Source organism: Budorcas taxicolor, chromosome 1 (genome assembly GCF_023091745.1).
Source record: "Budorcas taxicolor isolate Tak-1 chromosome 1, Takin1.1, whole genome shotgun sequence".
Lineage (NCBI taxonomy): Eukaryota > Metazoa > Chordata > Mammalia > Artiodactyla > Bovidae > Budorcas > Budorcas taxicolor.
In genome coordinates this window covers 163,047,712-163,066,669 of record NC_068910.1, presented here as the reverse complement: position 1 = coordinate 163,066,669, position 18,958 = coordinate 163,047,712, and the positions used below count along the sequence as shown (strand labels likewise).

Genomic DNA, 18,958 nt, shown 5'->3' with positions numbered 1-18,958 from the left:
AAATATAAAAAGTTTTTTTTTCTATCAAATTTCCAACCTATACATGTTTTGCTTCAATGACTTGTACAATGGCAGGTAGAAAACCTGAGCAGTTGCCTGGTAGCATCTTTCTGTAGATCAATCCACAAAAGATAGGAAAGAGAGCATTCTGAGGGGTAGGGATTGGAGAATGAAGCCAAATCGGCGAAACAAAGCAAAACAAAAAGCCTGAGGCAAGTTAATCATGACAAAAACTGTATAAACACTGGAGAACGAATTGCTGTACCTTGAGCCTTCAATAAACAAAATCATTTTGAATTTTACCAGAATGGGAGATTTAAATGCAAACTATTTCTAGTTATAATCTCAGTTCAGCTCAGTTCAGTTCAGTTGCTCAGTCCTGTCGGACTCTTTGCGACCCCATGAATCGCAGCACGCCAGGCCTCCCTGTCCATCACCAACTCTGGAGTTCATTCAAACTCATGTCTATAGAGTCAGTGATGCCATCCAGCCATCTCATCCTCTGTCTTCCCCTTCTCCTCCTGCCCCCAATCTCTCCCAGCAACAGAGTCTTTTCCAATGAGTAAACTCTTCGCATGAGGTGATCAAAGTGTTGGAGTTTCAGCTATAGCATCAGTTCTTCCAGTGAACAACCAGGACTGACTCCTTTAGGATGGACTGGATGGATCTCCTTGCAGTCCAAGGGACTCTCAAGAGTCTTCTCCAACGCCACAGTTCAAAAACATCAATTCTTCAGTGCTCAGCTTTCTTCACAGTCCAACTCTCACATCCATACATGACCACTGGAAAAACCATAACCTTGACTAGACAGATCTTTGTTGGCAAAGTAATGTCTCTGCTTTTTAATATGCTATCTAGGTTGGTCATAACTTTTCTTCCAAGGAGTAAGTGTCTTTTAATTTCATGGCTGCAATCACCATCTGCAGTGATCCAGTTGAGCTGTTTAAATCCTGAAAGATGACACTGTGGAAGTGCTACAATCAATATGCCTGCAAATTTGGAAAACTCAGCAGTGGCCACAGGACTGGAAAAGGTCAGTTCTCATTCCTTCCCAAAAAAGGCAGTGCCAAAGAATGCTCAAACTACTGCACAATTGCACTCATCTCACATGTTAGCAAAGTAATGCTTAAAATTCTCCAACCCAGGCTTCAGCAATACATGAACCGTGAACATTCAGATGTTCAACCTGGATTTAGAAAAGGCAAAGGAACCAGAGATCAAATTGCCAAAATCTGCCAGATCATTGGAAAAGCAAGAGAGTTCCAGAAAGACATCTATTTCTGCTTTATTGACTACACCAAAGCCTTTGACTGTGTGGATCCCAATAAACTGTGGAAAATTCTGAAAGAGATGGGAATACCAGACCACCTGACCTGCCTCTTGAGAAACTTGTTTGCAGGTCAGGAAGCAGCAGTTAGAATTGGACATGGAACAACAGACTGGTTCCAAATAGGAAAAGGAGTATGTCAAGACTGTATATTGTCAGCCTGCTTATTTATCTTATATGCAGAGTACATCATGACAAAAGCTGGGCTGGAGGAATCACAAACTGGAATCAAGATTGCAGGCAGAAATATCAATAACCTCAGATATGCAGATGACACCACCCTTATGGCAGAAAGTGAGGAAGAACTAAAGAACCTCTTGATGAAAGTGAAGGAGGAGAGTGAAAACGTTGGCTTAAAGCTCAACATTCAGAAAACAAAGATCATGTCATCTGGTCCCATCACTTCATGGCAAATAGATGGGGAAACAGTGTCAGACTTTATTTTTTTGGGCTCCAGAATCACTGCAGTTGGTGATTATACCATGAAATTAAAAGATGCTTATTCCTTGGAAGGAAAGTTATGAGCAACCTAGACAGCATATTAAAAAGCAGAGACATTACTTTGCCAACAAAGATCCATCTAGTCAAGGCTATGGTTTTTCCAATGGTCATGTATGGATGTGAGAGCTGGACTATAAAGAAAGCTGCGCACCGAAGAATTAATGCTTTTGAACTGTGGTGTTGGAGAAGACTCTCTGAGTCCCTTGGACTGCAAGGAGATCCAACCAGTCCATCCTAAAGGAGATCAGTCCTGGGTGTTCATTGGAAGGACTGATGTTGAAGCTGAATCTCCAATACTTTGGCCTCCTAATGTGAAGAGCTGACTCATTTGAAAAGACCCTGATGCTGGGAAAGATTGAGGGCAGGAGAAGGGGATGACAGAAGATAAGATGGTTGGATGGCATCACCGACTCAATGGTCATGAGTTTGGGTGGACTTCAGGAGTTGGTGATGGACAGGGAGGACTGCTGTGCTGTGGTTCATGGGGTCATGAAGAGTCAGACACAACTGAGCAACTGAACTGAACTGAACTGATAGTAATAATTGAAATTCTGTTACTTTATAGATTAAAAGGGAACATTTAGTAAAACATTGTTACTGCAAAGACCAGAAAAGTGACAGACATTTTTTCTTTCTTAGAAAACAACTTTGTTATCCCTTGTATAAGGGACTATAATTCCACTAAAATAAAATACTAATGTTTGATAATATTGTATCGTAATATTTTGGACCATTACGTAATTTTGGATTATTGTGTAATAACAATTATTTGATTTTTGATATAGAAACTTGGACAATTTTTAATGCAAAGCTGTTATGTTGATGAAGAGAAATTTTGTCTATTAAAAGCAACCTAAGAACTCCCGGAGTTGGTGATGGACAAGGAGACCTGGCGTGCTACGATTCAAGGAGTCGCAAAGAGTCTGACACGACTGAGCGACTGAACTGAACTGAACTGAATACTTACTTTTTACCACCATCTATTTCAATTTGTTAAAATGTTTTCTATTCAAGTGATCCAGATTTATTAGTTATCACTTACTCTGGCAACCATCTGAATTGATTGCAAGGTGAAAAGCTTTATATATGTTTTAGGTTGCTTTTATGTCTTGGTTAAAAACAGAATGCTAAATTGTTAGTGAAATGCTCAAGACTCAAAAACTTGTCCTTGTGATGTTTTGTTTCTTTTTCTCAATGCTAGAAACAGATTGCAGTAATTGGAGTGTCTCTGTTAAGTGAGAGACATAGATGCAATGGTACATATGATAAAACTGGTTCATGATAATGACATGCATGTCAAATAGGCAACATCAGGAGGCAGGATTTGCTGAAAGACATATTTAGGTATTGGGGCTACTGCCTCTTAATATATGAAAACTCAAAGAAAACATTGTTCTTTTTAAAGATGTAGGCAGGAGACTGAAGATTGGGGAGTGTGGCTTGCTCTTTGCTTCTTTTAGTAAATGGCACGGACGAAGGAAGAGAGAAGACAGGTCGGGAAATGAGTAGTTGGCTTTGAATTTCTGTACCTGGGCTTAAGACACCTGTGGCCTCTGAATAGGAATCTAAAGAATGGCAGGCAGATTTCTTCTCTCATAATAACTGTGTAGTAGTTTTCCTAACAATGGAATGGGACTGTACCAGAAGGTAGAAGTCCTTATTTCTGGGCAATGTTGAAACCAATGAACAACTTTTTAGTCAGAGAACTGTAAAGAGGGTTCAAATATATGTGATAGGACTAGACAGTTATTAACTGTTCTTATCATCTGAGCTTTTATTATTTAGTTAATTCTATCTGGGTGGTTCTTTCCTTATTGGCTCAGAGGTTAAAGCATCTGCCTGCAATGCAGGAGACCTGGGTTTGATCCCTGGGTTGGGAAGATCCCCTGGAGAAGGAAATGGCAGCCCACTCCAGTATTCTTGCCTGGAGAATCCCATGGACAGAGGAGTCTGGTGGGCTACAGTCCACGGGGTCGCAAAGAATTGGACACGACTGAGCGACCTCACTTTCACTTTCTATATTAAAACATTTTTTACAAGGGTATAATAAAACACCTGACTAGTTAACCTAGGTCACAGGATATAAATATAAATTTCAATCTTTTGAAAAGAATACTCCAATACACAGAATTTAATATTTACATAATTAAAAAGAAACCTGTGTTTTATATAACTCATCATTTCAGAGTACTCAAATTTTCAGAGTACTATTTCATGTGATGCTGCACTAGGGGATTGTGATGTTTCGAGTTAGCTCTATTAGGAGGTCTAAAGTAAGGAAAAATCTGGAACAATGGAAGAGTGGGAAGAGGATTAGATCTCCCAGATGAGAGGAATGGCAAAGGAGGAAGGTGAATTTTCAGATGCTGGTAAAACTGTTTGCAGAAAGTGAAGTAACCTATGTTAGATCATAATTCCAGTTCTCATTAGACCACATGTAAACTTACATGACAATTGTCATAACCTTTCCAGTTCAACACATATTTTTCCAGTCTTTTAAGTCAATGTATTATGCATTTGCTCCCCTGGGGCTCAGTAATAAAGAAAAAATATTGCTTATGTAGGAGATGCAGGTTTGATCTCTGGGTCAGAAAGATCCTCTGGAAAAGGAAATGGCAACCCACTCTAGTATTTGTGCCTGAGAAATCCCATGGACAGATGAACCTGTCGGGCTATAATCCATTGGGTTGCAAAAAAGTCAAACACAACTTGGCAACTAAACAACAAAAATATTTATGCATTTAACCATGTGGGACAATGTCTTGATTTTATAATTAAAAAATTAATAGAATATTTGAATTATAACCAAGTTTTCTGAGATATAGTCTATAAAATTGGAGGACCTTTGTTTCATGTTGCAGGATTTAATTGTCATTCCTTAATTCTCATTAATGAGTTACCTGAGTCAACATACTCTAATTTAATGAAATACAATTAAATAAAATTCAAATAAAGTAAAATATAAGCTGTCTACCATAATATATCATTTAATTTTCATTTTCAAATAATTTCGAGGAAAAGCAAGTTGTCAAATGGGATATGCTATAGTTTGAAAAACCCTCCTTATAATGGCTGAAATCAAAGCCTTTGGCCTATGAGGTAAGGTTCTGATATGACACATTTTCCATTGCCTTCAGAAAGTAGTTCACATTGTCATGGGTCCTTAGAACTGTCCCCTTTTACTCTTCAGCTCTGGGTATGTCTCTATTCTTAGTGAATTCTGTAGGTCATGTGACATCTAAAAAAAAGAGAGAGAGAGAGAGCGTTAGTCACTCAGTCCTGTCTGACTCTTTGTGACCCCTTGCACTGTAGCCTGCCAGGCTCCTCTGTCCCTGGGTTTTTCCAGGGAAGAATTCTGGAGTGGTAACCACTTCTTTCTTCAGGGGATCTTTCTGACTCAGGGTCCAAACCTGGGTTGCCTGCACTGCAGGCAGATCCTTTGCTGTCTGAGTCACCAGGAAAGCGCCAATAATACTGGAGTGGGTAGCCAATCCATTCTCCTGGGGATCATCCCTACCCAGGAATCCAGTCTGGGTGGGGCTCTGGCATTTCAGGAATAGTCTTTACCGTTTAAGCCACCAGGGAAGACATCTAAAGACCTTTCCAAACTAATGTGCTAATATTCTATGCTATGTTTCTTTTCTTGAGGATCTGCATCAATCTTTTTTTTATGTATTAGAATTTACTTTTTTCGATGTTAACAGTTAGCTCAGTGGTTTAGAAAATAGTTATCAAAAGGATGAGCTCTTCTCAGTGGTTTAGAAAATAGTTATCAGAAGGATGAGTTCTTATGTAAAATCTTTAATATCGGGCCAGTTTTTTTGTTTGGTTGGTTGTATGTTTTGTTAAACGTAACCAGCCACCTTGGAAATGTACATTATCAGTTAGTTTTCCTGAACACAGCGGGGGCCCTTAGGGGAAAGAATGTGACTAGAACAGCATATCTATCATCATTCTAAGGGAATCTGTTCTAAACACATCCCCTGGGGCCCAAGTGACTTCTGTAGGCGGAGGAAGCTCTCTCATTCAATAAGATAAGGACCAGTAGTTGGTTGGGTAATGGGCATATTGGTTAGAATATGGAATTGAAAGTCAGTGATACATACAAACTATTGCATTTATTTTAATCTAAGACATAGAAATGTATTTTTAGTCATGAAAAACTAAGACTTTTCTTTGAATATGGGCTCTCTTATTTGTTTTGTGTTATATATTTTAGTATAAGGCTCATTCATTTAGTATCCTCTCTATATCCAATTTCATTTTCTTGAAAAAGGAATAAGAATGTAAAGATATTTGCAAAAGTTATCTGTGAAAAATCCTTCTAGGTTTTTAGGAATTTTTTTTCATACCTAATTCAACAGTTTTTTCAACTTTATCAAGTCCACTCAAAACTTTCAGCTAGTTCTAATTTAACACTCAGATTTAATTGACTTTTATAGTATTTAATCAAATGTATGTAATTATAAATGTATTCTAAAAGAAGAACATAAAAGCTCCTTGTGAAGGTGTCCTCTCCCCATTTCCCATACAAAAAAAGGGGTAACAGCCTTATCATTGGAGGCAAGATGGCACCAAGAAAGAATTTAAACAAACAAACCTTACTAACTAGCCCTTATCCACCATTAGTTTCCCCATATATTTACTTTCCTTCAATTGGTCAGACTTCTCTAGTGGCTCAGTGGTAAACAATCTGCCTGCCAATGCAGGAGACGAGGGTTCAATCCCTAGGTTGGGAAGATCCCCTAGAGAAGGAAATGGCAACCCACTGTAGTAGTCTTGCCTGGGAAATCCCACGGGACAGAGGAGCCTGGTGGGCTACAGTCCAGGGGTCCCAAAAGAGTTAGACACAACTTTGCAACAAAACAACAACAAATTGGCCACCTTTAAGTCTAAATCCCTTTTTCTTTTTTTGTCACTTCCCTGTAAAAGTTTTGCTCTTTGTTAAGATGCCGTATAAACCCAAGTTCTAATCGCCTCTGAGTTACTCATCACTGAATTCTCTCATGTGTATGTGCAGTGTACATATTAATAAATTCTGTGTGTCTTTCTCTTTTTAGTCTGTCTTTTGTCAGATTATTTTACAGCCTCAACTAACTTAATTAAGAAGTTAGAGGAGACTTCTTCCTTCCCTCCATAGGCAAACAGTTCAAATGGTAGTTGAAGAAGCTAATGGTGAAGGAGTAGCTGCTAGCTCGAGTGTGCAGCATGCCATGGAGATCAGTCATATTTCAAGGAGAAAACAGCTAGTGACAGTTAGTCTGACAAGTCACATAAATGGAGCTCAGTTGAGAGAGCTTCTAGTGTTTTAGATTCTTTGATTACAAACTCCTCAAAAGAAGTGTCTGCATCTTATTGCATCTTCCTATTTCCTGTTTATCCAGCACGGTGACTGACATATAATAAACATACACATTTCTTTCTTCGTTTGAGTTCATACATTTTGACAACACACAGTCATCCCAATGGGAAACTTTCCTCCGCAGGTGTGAGTGGTGGTTGTATTTTGTTTTGTTTTCTCTCGCTCACTGAGCAATAAGGCAATATTAACATCCTGTTTGTGTTTCATGTTGATTGCCATTTCGTCAGCTTGAGCCTGTGAAAATTTATGCGCAATTGTTTAAGAGGGTCAATTTATGCTGAAAGCTTTGGAATTATCTTAGAGCCATCTTGAAGCCACTGCAAATTGCAATTGCAGTCATAGAAATACTAGAAAGCAAATGAATCAAGTGACATTTGGAATGCAATGTCAAAACATGTTTGGATTTCTCCCTGGAAAACAAGCATTGAAAAGAGCTGGTCATTAGTGGATTATAGGATTTTACTAGATGTTAGCTTTATATAAAAATGTGTTTATATTTTGTGAAAGATGTACACGTTCATAGTTTTAAAAGTCAAAGAGTAATGAAAGACCGATTTTTTTTTAAAGCTATCTACTAAACCACTACTCTCATTCCTCCATCTCTAGTCCCTAGACTGGACCTGATTTCAACTCTTTCATAACTATCTCTTCTCATATGTAATTCTGTATCTCTAAATAATGTGACAATATTTCTATTTTCTGATATTTTATTCTAATTGTCTGTCTCCTTACTATAGAAAATGAGGATTGAGCTTTCTTACTTCTCTACTTCTTGCTATATACATTTTTTTTGTTTGTTTCATTATCCCCAAACTTACCCCAGTGTTTCCTTCAATCAATATTCTGTTATGTAAATAACTATATAAATATTGATCGTAGATAAGCCATTTCGTGTACTATTTAGTGTACTGTAATGACTACATTTTTTTTCTTTTCTGAGTTTTTTTGTGGAGCCAGATTTTGCTTCATTTTTCTCATTTGTTTATTTTTCTCTGTTAGTTCAGTCACTCAGTTGTGTCTGACTCTTTGCAACCCCATGGACTGCAGCTCGCCAGGCTGCCCTCTCCGTTACCAATTCCTGAAGCTTGCTCAAATTCATGTTCATTGAGTTGGTGATGCCATCCAACTTTCGTCCTCTGTCATCCCCTTTGTCATCCCCTTCTTTTTCTGCCTTCAATCTTTCCCAGGATCAGGGTCTTTTTCAGTGAGTCAGTTCCTCACATCAAATGGCCAAGCTGATGCTTCAGCTTCAGCATCAGTCCTTCCAATGAATATTTAGAACTGATTTCCTTTAGGACTGACTGGTTTGATCTCCTTGCTGTCCAAGTGACTCTCAAGAGTCTTCTCCAACACCACAGTTGCTTTTTTTTCTGTGTTGTTTTCTCCAACACCACAGTTTTTCTCTATAACTAACACTAATTCAGTGCAAACTTTCTAAGAAAACTTAAAAAGAAAGTGATGTTGCTCAGTCGTGTCTGACTCTTTGTGACCCCATGGACTGTACCTGCCAAGCTCTTCTGTCCATGGGATTTTCCAGGCAAGAATACTGAACTGGGTTGCCATTTCCTTCTACAGGTTTCTTCCCAACCTAGGGATCAAACATAGGTCTCCTGCATTGCAGGATGATTCCCTACCACCAGAGCCATAGGCATCCTTCAATAACATCAAACACAGAAAGGAATCTAACAGTCCTGTTTCATTTCTTCTTCTTCTTCTTTTTTTTTTTTTTTTTTAAGAAACAGATCTTTTACCCACCCAGTGGCTCTCCTGGAGTTGGTTTTCCATAAGGTTGTAGCTTAGGACAGTTTTTGCTTAGGATTTCTCTGTCATTTGGAGGAAAAAATAGCAACCCACTCCATTTGTGCGTGGGAAATCCCATGAACAGTGGAGCCTGGCAGGCTACAGTCCATGGGATCTCAAGAGTTGAACAGGACTGAGTGACTAACACTTTCACTTTCACTTTCACTTTCTTTGTCATTGCTCTGGGAATTTCCTCTGCCTTTCTCTTGTATTGGGTCCCTTGATTTCTGAATCTGGTTAGGTAGTTATTTCTTATGGAGACTACTTTCCAGTACTTACTTGAGAAAAACTGATTGAAGGGTGAATTCCTGGACATTTTCATTGTCTCAAAAAGTCTTCCTGTACCCCTACAAGAAATTGATCATATCACCAGTTATAGGATTCTAGGTTTTTTAAAAAAAATTGCCCCTCAGGATTTTATAAAGTAATGCCCCATTCTATTCTCTATCTTCCAATTTGATAAGCATTATAGCCTCTGTTGTATCTCACTGGTTATTTTTAAAAGCTTTTCCAACTTTTTTCTTTTTACCTGATGTTCTGAAATTGCACAGTCTCTCACTTGATATAAGTCTTTTTCATTCCTTTGTGCTCTGCATTTGGCTGACTCTTTTAAACCGGAAATGCATGCTTTCAGTATGGGATAATTGCACTCTTATTTTTAGGGGTTCCATTTCTAGTCTTCTGTTTTCTCTTTCCGGAACCCTAATTCATCAGATACTGATCTCCTGGATTGATTCTCTAATGAACGTAAGTTTTGGACTCCATCCATTTGTTTTGTTTTTACATTCCTGAGTGATTTCTTCAACATTTTTATGGATTTTTTTGATAGTCATTCAATTTGTAAGCATTCTTTGTTGTTTTCTAAGTGCTATTGTTTATAGTTTCCTAAAGAGATGGGAATACCAGACCACCTGACCTGCCTCTTGAGAAACCTACATGCAGGTCAGGACGCAACAGTTAGAACTGGACATGGAACAACAGAATGATTCCAAATAGGAAAAAGAGTGCGTCAAGGCTGTATATTGTCACCCTGCTTATTTGACTTATATGCAGAGTACATCAAGAGAAACGCTGGGCTGGAGGAAGCACAAGCTGGAATCAAGATTGCCAGGAGAAATATCAATAACCTCAGATATGCAGATGACACCACCCTTATGGCAGAAAGTGAAGAGGAACTAAAGAGCCTTTTAATGAAAGTGAAAGAGGAGAGTGAAAAAGTTGGCTTAAAGCTCAACATTCAGAAAACGAAGATCATGGCATCTGGTCCAACACTTCATGGCAAATAGATGGGGAAACAGTGGAAACAGTGTCAGACTTTATTTTTTGGGCTCCCAAATCACTGCAGATGGTGACTGTAGCCATGAAATTAAAAGATACTTACTCCCTTGGAAGGAAAGTTTTGACCAACCTAGATAGCATATTAAAAAGCAGAGACATTACTTTGCCAACAAAGGTCCGCCTAGTCAAGGCTATGATTTTTCCAGTGGTCATGTATGGATGTGAGAGTTAGACTGTGAAGAAAGCTGAGTGCCGAAGAACTGATGCTTTTGAACTGTGGTGTTGGAGAAGACTCTTGAGAGTCCCTTGGACTGCAAGGAGATCCAACCAGTCCATCCTAAAGGAGATCAGTCCTGGGTGTTCATTGGAAGGACTGATGCTGAAGCTGAAACTCCAATACTTTGGTCACCTCATGTGAAGAGTTGACTCATTGATAAAGATCCTGATCCTGGGAGGAATTGGGGGCAGGAGGAGAAGGGGATGACAGAGGATGTGATGGCTGGATGGCATCACCAACTCAATGGACCTGAGTTTGGGTAAACTCCAGGAGTTGGTGATGGACAGGGAGGCCTGGCGTGCTACGATTCATGGGATCGCAAAGAGTCGGACACGACTGAGTGACTGAACTGAACTGAACTGAATCAAATTATATAAGCACAGTATCTGCAATATCTTTTCTTCTTTTGTCTATAAGATACACGAATACATTCACACTCACAAATACACATTTATTTAGTTTCTTCTTGCAGTGTTTGTTTATAAGGTTTCCTGTTGTTTTGAATCCATACAGTACAGAAAAGGCTATTGACAAATGTGTCTGTGTGTGTGTGTGTGTGTCTGTGTGTATGTGTATGTAAATGGGTAAATGGACAAGAACCAGATTTTTTTTTTTTTTTTTTTTGAGGACCTTCAAATGTCACTTAGAGTGTCAGGATCTTTTGATTGGACCACTTGGTTTCCCCAAGGGAAAAAAAAATTCTTTGATTTCATTCAATATGGACAAGTATTTTTAATCTTTGTTTTCAGTATAATGGGCTTCCCTGGTGGCTCTGTAGGTAAAGAATCCGCAATGCAGGAGACCCGGGTTCAATTTCCTGTGTGGAGAAGATCCTATTTCACCTCCATTCTCAGAATCTTTCCCAAAGTACACTTCCTGTCTTTTATGAGGGTGTAGAAAGAGTAATTAACTAGTCTTCTGTGTAGGCCATGGGATCTGAGGCTCTGCATATGCTTTTATGGACTTAAGCAAACAACCCTGCTTTCAGTCCTTCTCTGAACCCTGGACTCCCAAGGTCCTGATAGCTAATTCCTAAACCTAGCCGGGATTGTTCCTCTGAGCTTGGTTTCATTCTGTTGGTAAATTTACTTCCCCTTCCCAGGCAGTGAAGTCTGTTTGGCTAACTGGGTAACCTGACTTCCACTCACTTTGTTTATTCCAAAATTTGCTGCCATCTCTTATCTGATGATGCCCCATCTCCTGTTGTCTATGTGCTTCTGTATTTATACTTGATTCCTTTATTTTCATTTTAGTGAGATTTAGGGAAAGAATGAGATAAAGATTTTGAGAGTTTTTTTTTCTCTCACTAGTAAGTGGAAACTGTTCAATATTTGCTTTTAAAATGCTAAATACATTATATATTGATAGTAACTGCTGTTAATTCATTTATCAGTTCTGACCATGAGTTAATAGTATTTTGACTTTGGCTATTAACTTTCCCAAATTATATACTCCTAAAACCATTTATCATTTATTTTTATAACTTTTTATAACTTGAAAAATAAACAGTCTAAGAGCTACCTTAAAGTGAAAACAGTTAATTTGCACAGTGTTTCTTCTGAATGTTAGTTTAGATTATATTCTAGTTTATTTTATCTTATTCTATAATAAGATGTTTTAATGCATATATGATTCCCTATCATTCTCACAAGTATTTGCATTTAATGCTTTGTTTTCTTTATTTGATTTACCTTATGAAATATTCCCTTTGACAGAGATTATTACTTATTTTCTGAGTCAATGAGATTTCATACATGTAAATATTAGAACTTAGTTATAGGGTCAAAACACTTCTGCTTACATGCTTGAATCATTCTCTCTGCTAACATAATTTTCAATTGAAATATATTGCTCTCTTTTGAAGATAAAATGTATTAAGGGGTGCTTTTTTAAAATAATATATGAATTATGAATCTGTGCTTATAAGTTTATGATGCCTTCAAGTAGGCCACATTGTCAGTGGAAAAATTATAATATGAGTTAGGTTTTATACTGCTAATAAAATGAAAATATGTTAGGTTAGGTAAGAATACATTAAAAATGGTAGTTAAATAGGATGGCACTGAATTGTGTTTGTGTTTAGATCGAAACAAAAAACAGTATTTACCCAGCATTCCCTGAAGCAACCATTCCAGATGAAGTTTTTATTGAACTTGGCAAACGACTGATGACAGTCATATTCTTAGGTAGAATAAATTGCCGGAAAAGGGAACAGCTCCATCTCAATGACCAATTTTACTGTTCTTTTTAACTAGTCAGATTTTGGCTTTAGCTAAGTTTAATTGATGATTTAATTGTTGCTTGTGTTAAACAGGATATTTATTCTGTACTGTGTAGGATGCATAAATTAAGGATTTTCATTGCTATACCTCCATTGAGCTAGTTCAAGACAAAACTTACTTGAAGAATCCTGACTTCAGGACCAAACAGTACAAAATCAAAGGCAGTGTAATAACCTAAGTAATATCCCCTAAATCTGCATCTTAATCCCTTGACCCTGTGCATATGTTACCTTTTATCATAGAAGGGACTTTGTAGATGTTATTAAATTAGAGGTCTGGAGATAGGAAATGTATTCTGGGTTATCGAGATGAGCTCAATGGTGCAATCACAAATGTCCTGACAAGGTGGAAGCAGACAGGAAGATGAGACTACAGAAGAGGAGACGGGGATGTGATGATGAAGATGACACTACAGAAGAGGAAAAGGTGATGTGATGATGAAAGCAAAGGGATGTGAAGATGCTATGCTGCTGGCTTTGAAGATGGAGAAAAGGGCCATGTGCTAAGGAAACAAAGAGTGCTACTCTTGAAGCTGGAGAGGGCCAGGCAAGGGATTCGCTCCTCAAGTTCCAAAGCCTTAGCTTTAGCTCCATGAAACTGATTTCAGACTGCTGCCCTATAGAACTACAAAAAAATAACTTTGTATTGTTTAAGTGTAATCTGTTGCAGCCGGAGAAGGCAATGGCACCCCACTCCAGTACTATTGTCTGGAAAATCCCATGGACAGGGGAGCCTCCTGGGCTGCCGTCTATGGGGTCGCACAGAGTTGGACATGACTTGAGCGACTTAGCAGCAGCAGCAGCAGCAATCTGTTGCAGCAGCAATTGGGAGACTAATACAGCTAGTTACTCCCCAAATTACTACAAACTGTATAAAAGAAAAAATAGAAAAAAAGCCACAAGGTCACATTTCCCTTCAGTCAGAACCTAGATCTCTATTGAAGAAAGATTCCAAAGGAAAAATTACAAAGTGGTCCACTGCCACTGTTTTTGTAGAAAGGTTTCTGGGGTTTTCCATTAGGTGGAATATTTAGGGAAATGGTTTATTAAAGTTATCCGAGGTAGCAAATCTTGGACATATCCTTAGGTTCAGCAGCAGAACAATTTTGTTTTAATCCCTCCTGGAATTTTCCTTTTTAAACCTGTTCTCTAGGGAGAAATGAAGTGAATTATATAATTTAGTAATTATAGAGGAACTTCAGGCTAATTTGTTGCCTAATTTTTTAAGAGATGACTATAGCAGGGCTTTTTTTTTTTTTTCCTCTACAAGTAATGATGGAAGAAAATGAGAACCAAATGTATGATTTTATGGAATGTAATGGAGAGAGATTCAATTGCAAAGCGCTTTATGAAGAAGAAACTTCGAAAATGTGTTACTTATAAATTGCATGCTGTATACATACATAAAAGCAAGCACAGTAATCAGTTCTTTTGAATATTACATAAACTTCCATATCAGTTATCTCTTGTAACAAATCACCCCAAAACTTATTAGCCCCAAACTGTAACCATTTCTTTGTTCATGATTCGGCAGTTTGGGTATAACTCAATTGGTGGGTGTTTTTTGCTGATCCTGAGGAGAATCCTGCCTGTGCTCACCCCTGCAACTGGAGAAACTTGACAACCCAGCCTAGATGGAGGAGTCCAGAAGAATCTCATTGACAGACCTGGCAGCTGATGTTGGCTATTGGCTGTGGCATGGGCTTCCCAGCTGGTACAGTGGTAAAGAATCTGCCTGCCAGTGCAGGAGACACAGAGATACGGTTTGATCCCTGGGTTGGGAAGATCCCCTGGAGAAAGAAATGGCGATCAACTCTAGTATTCTTGCCTGGGAAATCCCATGGACAGGGGAACCTGGTGGACTACAATCCATGGTTCGGAAGGAGTCGCAAATGACTGAGCATGCATGCATGCACGCATTGGCTGTGGCACCCTGGTTCTCCTCTGTGTGGCCTCTTATGAGCTGATAAGCTAGACTAGATTTCGTCACTGGAAACATTTCAAAAGGACAAAAACAACACGAGCTACAGCTCTCTTAAGCCTTAACCTGAGAAGTCACACAGTGGTACCATCACATTCTCTTGGTAAAAACAAGTCATGAAGAGTAGAAAAATAATGTTCACTTCTGAATGGACAGAGTGTAAAGTGACTCTGCAAAGAATGTGGATATAATATAGTATGGTTCATTAGGAAATACTGCTGTAATCATTTACCACAGATCCTAAAACACATAATCACTTTTTATTTTTACCCAAACAAGGTGGGTCCTTATTTTTGTCTTTTCCCACTTAATCAGTGATGAGTAAGAGTAAGAAATAGTAGCTATGGGAGAAAGGACTGTGGTAATTTGGTTGGGAAGAGCAAATTCATTGAATACTTGAGGGTATATATAATGGGCATTTTTCCCTTGCTTTTTTTCACCACTTTTGTTCAGATATGTTCTTTGAATATAGAAATACTCTATATTTAATATTTGTATACAGAAAATGTTGTGATGTTTTTTAAATTACTTGTTAGAAATGTATTGAAAATCAGAGTCCTTTGATTGCTGGTTCTGTATGTTTGTGAAGGGAATGTGGTTAAATCTACAGTGTGGGGAGGTAGGCTGTGAAAATAGATGATAGGAATTCCAGAAAATTGCTGTAGCGCAGCAGTTCTCGACCCAGCTGCACCTTAGATCACCTGGGTAGCTTATAAAAACCAGTGCTCAAGTCCTGTCCCAACTCAATTACATTAGAATTTCCAGGTATCCATATTCTGTGGAAGTTCCCTAGAAGAGTCTGACATGCAGCCAGGATTTAGGACCACTCACTGCTATAAAGGTTAGAGATTTGGAAGAGTGGTTTGAAATAATGAGGTTTGGGGATATAGGATAGAAAGGCTGGACTTGGACAGGAGCCTACAGCCAGAGCTGATAAATTGACAGTGCCTCAAGTTGGAAAAATTATTAACCTTCCTGTTTGATTGTATAAGAGAGAAAGTGTCCTAATTTTCTGATGGGACGCCTAATTTTTTAATATATTTTTACAAGGCAAAATAACATCAATGGCAGGACATTATTTTGAGCTAATGTAAGTAATTGAAACTTCATAGTGGAAGTGGCTAGAGATAAAATAATGGTGAAATAATTTTCATATACCTAATATATTTTTATGCTCTCTGTTTAACAGAACAGAACTCATAACTAGAGATTTGTAATTTGCACCTTCTTTCCCCAATGACATTATTCTTCATTCACTTATAACTAGAATCAAAAGTACATTATAGTTTAAAAGTCTGAGGCTTCTCAGAGGAGCAAGGGACTATGCTATCTCTTCTTTTAATAATTCTTAAATATATTACCCCCAGGAAATGGAAAAAAAAGATCTGAAAATAGTATGCAAATCATTTGTCCAGTTGGACTGTAATATATGGGAGAGAACTGTTAGCCAGTTGGGGAATTTATAAGAATCTAGAGTAATCTGATGGAGGAGCCTGGTGGGCTACAGTCCATGGAGTCGCTAAGAGTCGGAGACAACTGAGCGACTTCACTTTGACTTTTCACTTTCATGCATTGGAGAAGGAAAAGGCAACCCACTCCAGTATTCTTGCCTGGAGAATCCCAGGGACAGCGGGACCTGGTGGGCTGCCATCTATGGGGTCGCACAGAGTCTGACAAGACAGAAGCGACTTAGTAGTAGTAGTAGTTGAGTAATCTAGGTTGGATAGAAATTTTCTCCTATATTGATGCCACTGCAGTTTTGCTTGTTACTAGCAAAGCTCCTTTCTCACTAATATTTCCATAGTGAACAGAATGCTTGTTTCTGAGCTATTCACAATGGACTGAAATAATCGGACTACTCATTTGTCGACCTTTAAAAGTTGCTGATTAAAAACAGTGTCTGGATGGCTCGATCCTGTCATCCCAAATCAAGACTTGATTGTGAGTGGGGACTGTAATCTAATACTGTACCTGAAGTGAAAGATTAATGACTTAGACTGGGTGAAACCATCAAGTAGGTAATATTTTTTTTCCATAAAAAGTAATTACTGGTGGAGTAAAAAATATATTCAGGCATTCAAAGATTTAAGATGACATGAAATCTTTGGAGTTAGAGTTATAAAAGTTGATTTATACCAAAGGATCCAGAAAAATGATTCAATGAAGCCATCTTTGTATATTGAGACCATTTGCTTCAACACAAGTCTTTATGATAGAAAAATCAGCATGGAGATGAAAAATTCCATCTAAGGAAAATACTCAACCTTAAGGCTGAGGATTAAAAATAAAATACAATAAAATTACCCCTTTGATCCTGAAGCTAAATCTAAAGTAATCTGCAGCAAAAGACCTTTTGTGTTTAAGGATTCCCTGTTCTTTGAGGTGGGGTGTGTGCTGTGTTTAATAAAGATTATGTGACTGATTACTTTTCACATACTGACAGCCCCCTGTGGTGTCTTTTATGTGTGTCTAGGGGGGTTATATTAAAGCTCTATTTTTCTGTATAGTGGCCACCTGTTCTTACAAAAGGTTGTATCAGACTTCCTTGGAAATAATGCTGGGCTCCAAAGCCTACTGCAGGCTGATGAGACTGGTCTGCATGTGAACTGTGCAGTACTGTGAATAGCAATGAAGTGGGGAGGACGGAGGCCTAGGCAAAGGAAGATACCTGCTCGGCTGTTATATTTATCAAGGATTATACTGAAACCCAATTCTGATTATGGACAGTGTGATATCTTAAAGTAAAGATGATGAATAAACTAGAACAAGGAAGAACCTTCATTTTCTGTAATGTGTATGTGTAAATGAGCTTTACAAATTTACTTTATTTCTCTAATTGATTTCATGGAAGAATCTTATTGCGTAAATATGGAGAAAGCAGTTTTTACAGCAAGCCCTAGTGTAAAGTAAATGATTACTAGAGGTGCTCAAAGTAATTATATAACATGAAAATCAATATAAAACTATATTACAGTATTTATTTTGCTTATGAATCTGTGTGTGTATGGTTGAGAATGATTTCAATCTTGCTATAAACTAAGCTTTCAAGATAAAAAAATGAATATCTTCTAGGGTGATGCCAACTATAGTTAAAAACTGAGACATAATAAAATAATATAAAAAATTTTATGTGTTAAAATATGTCTAATAAGATAATATAACTTCCTATGGCCTACACAAAAGTTGGCATATTCTTTCTCTCAATTTTTTTTCCCTTTGCGCTTAGTTGTTCAGTCATGTCCAACTCTTTGAGACCCCATCGACTGTGGCCTGCCAGGATCCTTTGTCCATGGGGATTCTCCAGGCAAGAATATTGGAGTAGGTTGCCATGCCCTCCTCTAGGGGGCATGTTCTTCCTCTCAATTTTGTTTTTTTCCCTTTACTGTCTCCTAAAATTGGAAGTACCTGTTTTTCTGTCCTCCAGTCGTTACTTTGTCTCTGCATGTTGTCCTTGGGCTGTTTTGACCATTCTTTTGGTTTTCAAGTCTAGGATTCTCAAATCTTTTATTTCAAATTTGCTTCCCTGGTGGCTCAGAGGTTAAAGCATCTGCCTGGAATGCTGGAGACCCAGGTTCGATCCCTGGGTCGGGAAGATCCCCTGGAGAAGGAAATGGTAACCCACTCCAGTACTCTTGCCTGGAGAATCCCATGGAAGGAGGAGCCTGGTAGGCTACAGTTCATGGGGTCGCGAAGAGTCGGACACGACTGAGCGACTTCACTTCACTTCACTTCTTCAAAATCAAATTATCTACCTCCTTTCAATCTCTTTATGTTTTGTTGCTTATTCTCAATAAACAGCATCACAATCCACATGTTCAGGTAGACTGGAACCCCAGGTATCATCACATATTCTGTCTTTACCCAGTCTTCAAGCTCTATAGATGTTCAATGTTCTTTTCCCGTACTCTACAAGTCTAAATTTAGGACCTTCTCATTTGGCAATGGCACCCCACTCCAGTACTCTTGCTTGGAAAATCCCATGGATGGAGGAGCCTGGTAGGCTGCAGTCCATGGGATCGCGAAGAGTCGGACAAGACTGAGCGACTTCACTTTCACTTTTCACTTTCATGCACTGGAGAAGGAAATGGCAACCCGCTCCAGTGTTCTTGCCTGGAGAATCCCAGGGACAGTGGAGCCTGGTGGGCTGCTGT

The 18,958-nt window shown here is 38.5% G+C and overlaps 1 protein-coding gene and 1 non-coding gene across 2 annotated transcripts in view; both read left to right on the top strand.

Annotated features, from left to right (window-relative positions):
• Positions 1-18,958, top strand: part of LOC128052808 (EGF-like and EMI domain-containing protein 1) — a 616,586-nt gene that overhangs the window by 318,505 nt on the left and 279,123 nt on the right.
• Positions 18,328-18,399, top strand: TRNAS-GGA (transfer RNA serine (anticodon GGA)). Its single transcript has one exon. It is a non-coding gene; the product is annotated as a tRNA-Ser (tRNA).